General features: G+C 39.1%; 1 pseudogene; it reads left to right on the forward strand.

Moving 5' to 3' along the window:
• The first annotated feature begins 725 nt into the window (after nucleotides 1-725).
• LOC127487773 (large ribosomal subunit protein uL30-like) lies at nucleotides 726-2,073 on the forward strand (annotated as a pseudogene).
• The last annotated feature ends 6,541 nt before the right edge of the window (nucleotides 2,074-8,614 follow it).

The raw sequence follows: 8,614 nt of genomic DNA on the forward strand, positions 1-8,614 counted from the left end.
CAGGATCTGGAGTCTGGCCCATCTAAGTTCATTGTGCTAGACTGAAGGGCATTCTTCCTATTTTTTTCAAGATTTATTTTTATTCATTTATTCTAAATGCAAAGGGATAGATAGAGAGCTAGAGACAGAGAGACAGATCTTCCATCCACTGGTTCAGTCTCCAAATGCTGACAATAACCAGAGCTGAGCCAGGCTGGAATCAGGGACCAAGAACTCCATCCTGGTCTCCCAAGTAAATGGCAGGGCCCCAGCACTGAATCCAGCTTCTGCTGCCTTCCCAGGTGCATTAGCAGGAAGCTGGACCAGAAGCAGAGTAGGCGAGACTTGAGCTGGAGCTCAGATGGGGAAGCAGGTGTTGCGAGGGATGGCTTAACCCACTGAGCCACAACGCTGGGCTCCCTCTTCATGTTTTTCAGAAGTCTGTCTCCTTACTGTGTCTTCACATGGTGTGTGTGTGGAGAGAGAGAGAGAGAGAGAGAGAGAGAGAGAGAGAGGACTCTGATCCCATTCCTGAGGGCTCTACACTTATGATCTAGTTGATCTTCCAAAGGCCATACCTTTGAGTACCATGAAATGGGAGGTTTCAGCTTCAATTTATGAGTCTGTGGTGGGGAATGAGGGGCTGTTAGTTTGAGGGCTAGAGTCTGAATTAAAATCATCTGAGTCCAAATATAGTTTTTTTCTTTTTCATAAAGAACATATTCCTAATGTGGATACCTCCTTGCTCTCCCTTTTAATTGTGGTTTTAAAACATTAAACTTACCTCCTCTTTTCCGGCTGGAACCATGGAGGGTGCCAAAGAGAAGAAGGTGCCTGCTGTGCCAGAAACCCTGAAGAAAAAGCAGAGGAATTTCTCAGAGCTGAAGATCAAGTGCCTGAGGAAGAAATTTGTCCAAAAGATGCTTTGAAAGGCAAGGAGGGGCCAGTGCCACGGCTCAATAGGCTAATCCTCTGCCTGCAGCTCTGGCACCCCGGGTTCTAGTCCTGGTCGGGGCGCCGGATTCTGTCCCAGTTGCCCCTCTTCCAGTCCAGCTCTCTGCTGTGGCCTGGGAGTGCAGTGGAGGATGACCCAAGTGCTTGGGCTCTGCACCCCATGGGAGACCAGGAGAAACACCTGGCTCCTGGCTTCAGATCAGCACGGCGCACTGGCCACAGTGTGCCGGCCATGGTGGCCATTGGAAGGTGAACCAATGGCAAAGGAAGACCTTTCTCTCTGTCTCTCTCTCTCTCACTGTCCACTCTGCCTGTAAAAAAAAAAAAAAAAAAAAAAAGGCAAGGAGGAAGCTTATCTATGAGAAAGCGAAGCGCTATCACAAGGAATACAGGCAGATGTACAGAACTGAAATTCGGATGGCGAGGACGGCAACAAAAGCTGGCAACTTCCACCTACCTGCAGAACCCAAGCTGGCATTTGTCATCAGGATCAGAGGTACCAATGGTGTGAGCCCCAAAGTCCAAAAAGTGCTGCAGCTTCTTTGCCTTCGCCAGATCTTACGGCACCTTTGTTAAGCTCAACAAGGCCTCGATTAACATGCTGAGGATTGTGGAACCTATATTGCGTGGGGTACCCAAGTTTGAAGTCAGTAAATGAACTAATTTACAAACATGGCTATGGGAAAATCAATAAGAACTGAATTGCTTTGCCAGAAAACACTCTGATTGCCTGTTCTCTTGGTAAATACAATATCATCTGCATGGAGGATCTGATGCACAAGATCTATACTGTTGGGAAACGTTTCAAGGAAGCAAATAACTTCTTGTGGCCCTTCAAGTTATCTTCTGCCCATGGTGGGATGAAGAAAAAGACCACCCATTTTGTAGAGGGTGGGGATGCTGGCAACAGGGAAAACCAGATCAATCGACTTATTAGAAGGATGAACTAAGGTGTCTCCTATGGTATTTTTGTAATCTGATCAGATAATAAATGCCGACTACAGTCAAATTGAAATAAACTCTTGTATTGGTGACTTTGTCAGCCTGCCTTTCTCTTCCCTTAACCATTGTGGCAAATCATGGTGTGTGGTAGAATTAAACTAGCAGCCCCTCACATGCAAAACCAGGGTACACTTTGTATTGTGTGAAAAACCTTGAGTTTTCTGTTTGTTAAAAAAGCTTAATTAAAAGAAAACATTAAACTTACCAATTTGACCATTTTTAAGCATACAGTTCAGTAATATTAATTATATTCACATTGTTTTACAAAAATATCTAGAAATTTTGATCTTACAAAACTGGAGCTCTAAACCCAATGAATCTCTACTCCTTCATCCATTCTCCTGGCTCTTGGCAACTACTTTCTATGTCTTTTTCCATGATTTTGACTACTTTAGCTACTTCACACTAGTGGACTCTCATTCTCTCAGTCATATAGTGTTTGTCCTTTTGTGGCTGGATTCTTAGACTTATCATAATATCCTTGCTGCTCATACTTCCTTCCATATAAAGCTTCATATTTCACTGTATGAGGGTACAAAAAGTTCGTGGAAAATGGAATCAAAGCATGTTGTTCTGGTGCCCAAACAATTTAAAATTCATACATAGGTTTTTTTTCATAATATGCATTTCCACTTTTGAAGACCATTCATGTATACACACCACATTTTCTTAATCTGTGTGTCTGTTGATGACGGATCTTCCACTTCTTGGGTACTGTGAATAATGCTACAATGAACACGAATGTGCAAATATCTCTTGGAGAACCAACTTTGAATTATTTTAGATACAATAATTTGATTTTCAATTTTTTGAGAAACTTCCTTATTTTCCTTACTTCCAGCCCTTTTAAAACAAGAATGTAATAAGCAATTTTTTATTCTTATTTTTATTTATTTATTCATTTATTTTTAGATTTATTTATTTACTTGAAAGTGAGAGTTACACAGAGAGAGGGGAGGCAGAGAGAGAGAGAAAAAGAGAGAGAGAGAGGTCTTGCATCTGCTGGTTCACTCCCCAATTGGCCACAAGGGCCGGAGCTGTGCCAATCTGAAGGTAGGAGTCAGGAGCTTCTTCCGGGTCTCCCATGTGGGTGCAGAGGCCCAAAGACTTGGGCCATCTTCTATTGCTTTCCCAGTCCATAGCAGAGAGCTGGATTGGAAGTGGAGCAGCCGGGTCTTGAACTGGTGCCCATATGGATGCTGGTGCTTCAGGCCAGGGCATTAACCTGCTGTGCCACTTCTCTGGCCCCTATTCTTATTTTTAAAATTTATTTTTTATTTGTTTGAAAACTAGAGGGGGAGAGAGAGGGAGACAATAGAGGTCTCCTTTCCACTGGTTCACTCCCAAAATGCCTGCAACAGCCAAGGGTGGACCAATCAAAGCCAGGAACTCAGTCTCCCATGTGGATGGCAGGGACCCAAGTAGCTAAGCCACCACTGCTGCCTCCCAGGACATTAGCAGAAATCAAGAATTAAAGGTGAAGCTAGGACTCAAATCCAGGCACTCTGAGATGGAATATGAGCGTTCTAACTGGCATCTTAACTGCTACACAAAATGCAATCTCTTCATTACTCTTTTTGTCTCATACTATAATAATAGAAAAGTGATGATTTTTGTAAGATTTATCATTTACCTTTTACTTAACTAGCAATAATGGAACAATTTATGTTTTAATGTCTATTATCCATGCCAATACTGCTTTTAGTTACTAATTTCCAAAGAAGCTTAGAAAAATACATGCAATTATTAACTGATAACTTGTTCTTAATTATTTTCAATATTTAATTCATGATTATATTTGAGATGCTTTTAAGGAATTGGAATAATTACTATAAATAATTTAAAACTTTGAAATAAATATTTTTTCCTCAGGTATATGCTTTTATTTTACTTGGTTATAAGTAACACAATATTTTGAAGGAAAATGTTTTATTTTTATACTTTTTTACTTGTATTTCTTTGAGAATTTAATAGGGGAATTAAATTATTATTGTTGAGCATTTTGTCACTATGGTTTAAGATCTACTTCTTTTTATTAATTGATTCCCAATTTGGGGATGAAACTATTTTACTTTAATAATTTAGCTATTTATAAATGACCAGATATATCAAAGTCATAGCATGTACAGACAATCTAATATAGGCAGCAAAGACAAAATTTTCATCCAAATGATCCTTGATTCTGTTTTTTTTTTTTTCTCTTTCTCTGATCTTCCAAACAAGATTAATAATAAGAAGCCCAAAGTGACATTTTACAGGAGACGTCTGGGTTTTCATTTGGAACTAGCATATCCAATCACCTCTGTATTTCTCTTATATGAGGGGTGTTTACTTAAAAATGTAAGGATAACCACTAAGGAAATAGAAATCTATTGCTCCTAAGCTAGGAGGGGACTCATTGGGACCTAAGAAAAGGACACTATAGTCATACGGATTTCCCGGAAATACAGAAACCTCAATAAGTTATTACAAAATTGAAAGCGTGAAAGGGGACACAAGAGTTTTGTTGGAAGAAAAGACTAATGAAATTCTCAAACGGCTTTGGAAACCCCCCAAAATCTAAGAATCTGAAGGTAACTACACAAATTATCATTTGACCATCAAATGCTAAACAATATCTGACTATCCTAAACTATTGCTTTTAAAATTATTAATTAGGGAATAATTATTTGTCTTTCTTTTTTACTGTTAATCTGTCTTTGTGGTCAGTGGAGACACTGACAGATGCCAGGCAGAGAGGGAGGTGGGAGGGGGAGCTGGACAGGTTTTTTTTTTTTTTTTTTTAATCAGCCTGTCCCAACCCTGTTGAGTAAACAAGTGAGTGAAATGAAATTCATTTGCTTGATATGGAAACACAATTTGAAAGCAAGTCTATTTTTCTTCTCCTTTTATGAGATGACACCGCTAGGCCCATTTATCTAGGAATTTAAGATGGCAATTAATGTTGATGGTAGTTGAACGTAGAGAACTATTAGTTATACACTGCACACCCACCTCCCCACAAAACATTTTGAGCTGTACTCTGCTTCACTTGCATAACTTGAAACCAATCAGGAGCTCTGTTTTTATTATGCCACTGATTTCCAATGGCTTTTATTGTCCTTTTCCTATGGAAAAGCAAAGCTGGATTGCTCCAGGCAGGATTGATTTAGGGTATCCTTTTCCTCTTTTGCACCCTCTTGTTGTGCATCCCCTATGCTGGGCAGATCTTGTGAGTCTGCAGTTGGCTTGAACCTGATGGAGGTTGGCAAGGCCAACACCTGCAGAGCCCCTGTGGTGTCCCAGCTCAAAGACATCAGGCCACAGAATTCTCTGGTACTCTGGGTAGGGTTCAAGTCATGGAATGAGGCCCGTTCCACATTATGAAGAGCACTCTGCTTCTCTTAGTTTCATCCCAAACACCCTCATGGAAATGTTCCGAATCATGCTTGGCCCAATCCTGGGGTATCCCCCTGGCCCGATTCAGGTTGATACATATGGTTAATCACATTCACATTTCAAGGGTTCTGTTTTATTTCCTGGTAAAATATCCCACACACAACATAGTACTTTGCATAGAGAAGAATAAATATTATTGAATGTTTACTGAATAAGAAGAATGAGTTGGGCTAAAACTGGAGTGTTTCTCCCTGCATATTCGAGCACACCTAATATATAAAAATGAAAACCAGCCCAGGTATAGGATGGGGCTGTGGAAGGAAAGAGGTGATTGGAGGCAGGCACCAGCTCTACAGAGGCAGGCGCTCAAGGCAACACTGCCTTAATGGCAGGAGAGAGTCCTTTTAATAATTTTTTGAGATAGTATATTTTTAATTTATATCATGCTCAAAGGCTTATTCTCCACTACATAAAGAGTTCAACAAACAAAAAGTAGAGACTATAGCTCAGCAAGAAAATAGGCAAGGGCTATAAACAAAATCAAATGAAAAAGTTGCTCAACTTCACTCATATAAAGTTAATTTTAAAATACTTACAAAATCACTAAACTATAGCAGTATATAATCTTAGCAATTTGTTTGACAAAAATTTAAAACCAATATTGACAAAACACTGAATTTGTGGAGACTTATACTGACAAGCATTTTGTTTCTTTTTTATTTGTTTGCTTGTTTTTAATTTTAGCTCCCACATATAAAGGAGAACACACCTTATTTGTTTTTCTGCATCCACCTTATTTAACTTAACATGATGTCCTCCAGGTGCAACAAATTTGTTGCAAATGATAAAATTTCATTCTTTTTTATAGCTGAATACTATTCCATTGTATATATGTGTGTGTGTTTATATATGTATATATGCATACACACACACACACACATATATATATCACATTTTCTTTATCCATACTTCTCATGATGGACACCTTGGTTGACTCCAGATTTTGGCTATTGTGAGCAGTGCTGCTGTAAGTGGTGCAGCTATCTCTTTGATACAGTGTGTTCCTATCTTTTGGGTGTATACCTAATAGTGGGATTGCTGAATCATATGGAAAGTATATTTCTAGTTTTTAAAGAAATCTTCATACTGTCTTCCACAGTGGATGTGCTAATTTACATTCCCTGCAACAGTGTATAAGTGTTCCCCTTTTTCCATATCCTCGCCAGCATTAGTTGTCTCCATCTTTTGGCTAATAGCTATTCTGACAGGGGTGAGGTGATACGTCACTGTAGTTTCAATTTGCATTTCCATTATGGTTCATGATATTGACCATTTAAAAAATATATTTGTTGGGGGCCAGCACTGTGGCTCAGCAGGTCCTGCAGAGCCAGCATCTCATAAGGGCTCTGGCTCATGTCCTGGCTGTTCCACTTCCAATCCAGCTCCTGGCTAATGTGCCTGGGATGGCAGCAGAGGATGGCCTATGTCTTTGGGCCCTTGCATCCACATGGGAGACCCATTAAGAATTTCCAGGCTCCTGGCTTCAGTCTGGCCCAGTACTGGCATTGTGGCCATTAGAGAGTAAACCAGCAATGCAAGATCTCTCTCTCTCTCTCTCTCTCTCTCTCTCTGTCTCCCCTTCTCACTGTAACTCAGACCTTCAGATAAATAAATAAACAAATAAACTTAAAAATATATTTGTTGGCCATTTGTATTTCCTTTTTTGAGAGCTGTCTATTCAGGTCTATTGCCCATTTCTTAACTGAATTGGTTTTGTTGTTATTGTTGTTGAGTTTGTTGAGTTGTTGATGTGTTCTGGATATTAATCCTTTGTTGGATAAGTAACTTGCAAATATTTTTCCCATTCTGTTAGATGTCACTACTGACTGTTTCCTTTGCTGTGCAGAACCTTATGAGATTGATATAATCCCATTCGTCTAGTTTCACTTTTGTTTCCTGAGTTTTGGGGTCTTAGCTAAAAGGTCATCACCTACACCAGTGTCTTGAATTACTTCCCCTACATTTTTTTTTTTAGCAAATTCACAGTCTCAGATCTCTAATGTAGATCTTTTCTCCATTTTAAGGTGATTTCCAAATATGGTGAGAGGTATACATCTAATTTTATTCTTCTACATACATACATCAAGTTTTACCAGCACCATTTATTGAAGAAATGATCATTTCTCCAGTCTATGGTCTGGGAACTTATGTCAAAAATTAGTTGGTTGTATGTACATAGATTAATCTCTGAGCTCTCTGTTCCATTCCATTGATCTATGAGTCATTTTTATGCCAGTACTTTGCCGTTTTAATTACCATAGCTTTGTAGTATGCTTTGATGTCAGGTATTGTGACACTTCCAGCTTGATTTTTCTTGCTCAGGTTCGCTTTGGCTATTCTAGGTCTTCAGTGATTCCATATGAATTTTAGGATTGTTTTTATAATTTATAAAGAATGTCATTGACATTTTGATAGGGACTATATTGAATCTGTAGATTGCTTTGGGTAGTATAGAATTTTAATGATTTTAATTCTTCCAATATATGAGCAAGGAATTTCTTTCCATTTTTTTGTGTGTGTCCTTGACGATTTCTTTCATCAGTGTTGTATAATTTTCATTATAAATATCTTTTACTTCTTTGGTTATATTTATTTCTAATATTTGATTTTTTGTCTGTGGCTACTGTAAATGGGATTTCTTTCTTTAATATTCTTTGGTGAGTTCATTATTGGAGTATAAGAAAGCTACTGTTTTTTATATGTTGATTTTGTAATCTGCAACTTTATTGAATTGGCTATCATTTCTAAAAGTTTGTTGGTGGTGTGTTCGTGTTTTTTCATATACAATATCATGTCATCTGCAAACATGAATATTTTCAGTGTCCATTCAAGTCCTGGCTGCTCCACTTCCAATGCAGCTCCTTGCTAATGTGCCTGGGAAAGGAGCAGAAGATGGCCCCAGGGCTTGGGGGATCTGGATGGAGTTCCTTGCTCCTGGCTTTAGCTTGGCCCAGCCCTGTCTGTTGTGGCCATTTGGAGAGTGAATCAACAGAGGAGATTCTTAAGTCCTCTGGTGAGGCTGGGACCTCCTAAAAGTAGAACTCAAGTTACTAGTTCCTCTGCATCTCAGAAATGCTCTCTTTCCTTCATATTCCCTGGCTACATCGCAGTGTCAGAACACAAAGTGTAAGCATTTTACATTCAGTTCTGTAATGCAGCCTTACTCCTTCCTTTATCTCTCAGAAGGGATTAGAACTTTTCCTCTCCCTCTCTTTCCCTTTGATGAGTTATTTTTTTTTTA

The sequence above is a fragment of the Oryctolagus cuniculus genome, chromosome 16 (assembly GCF_964237555.1).
Source record: "Oryctolagus cuniculus chromosome 16, mOryCun1.1, whole genome shotgun sequence".
Classification (NCBI taxonomy): domain Eukaryota; kingdom Metazoa; phylum Chordata; class Mammalia; order Lagomorpha; family Leporidae; genus Oryctolagus; species Oryctolagus cuniculus.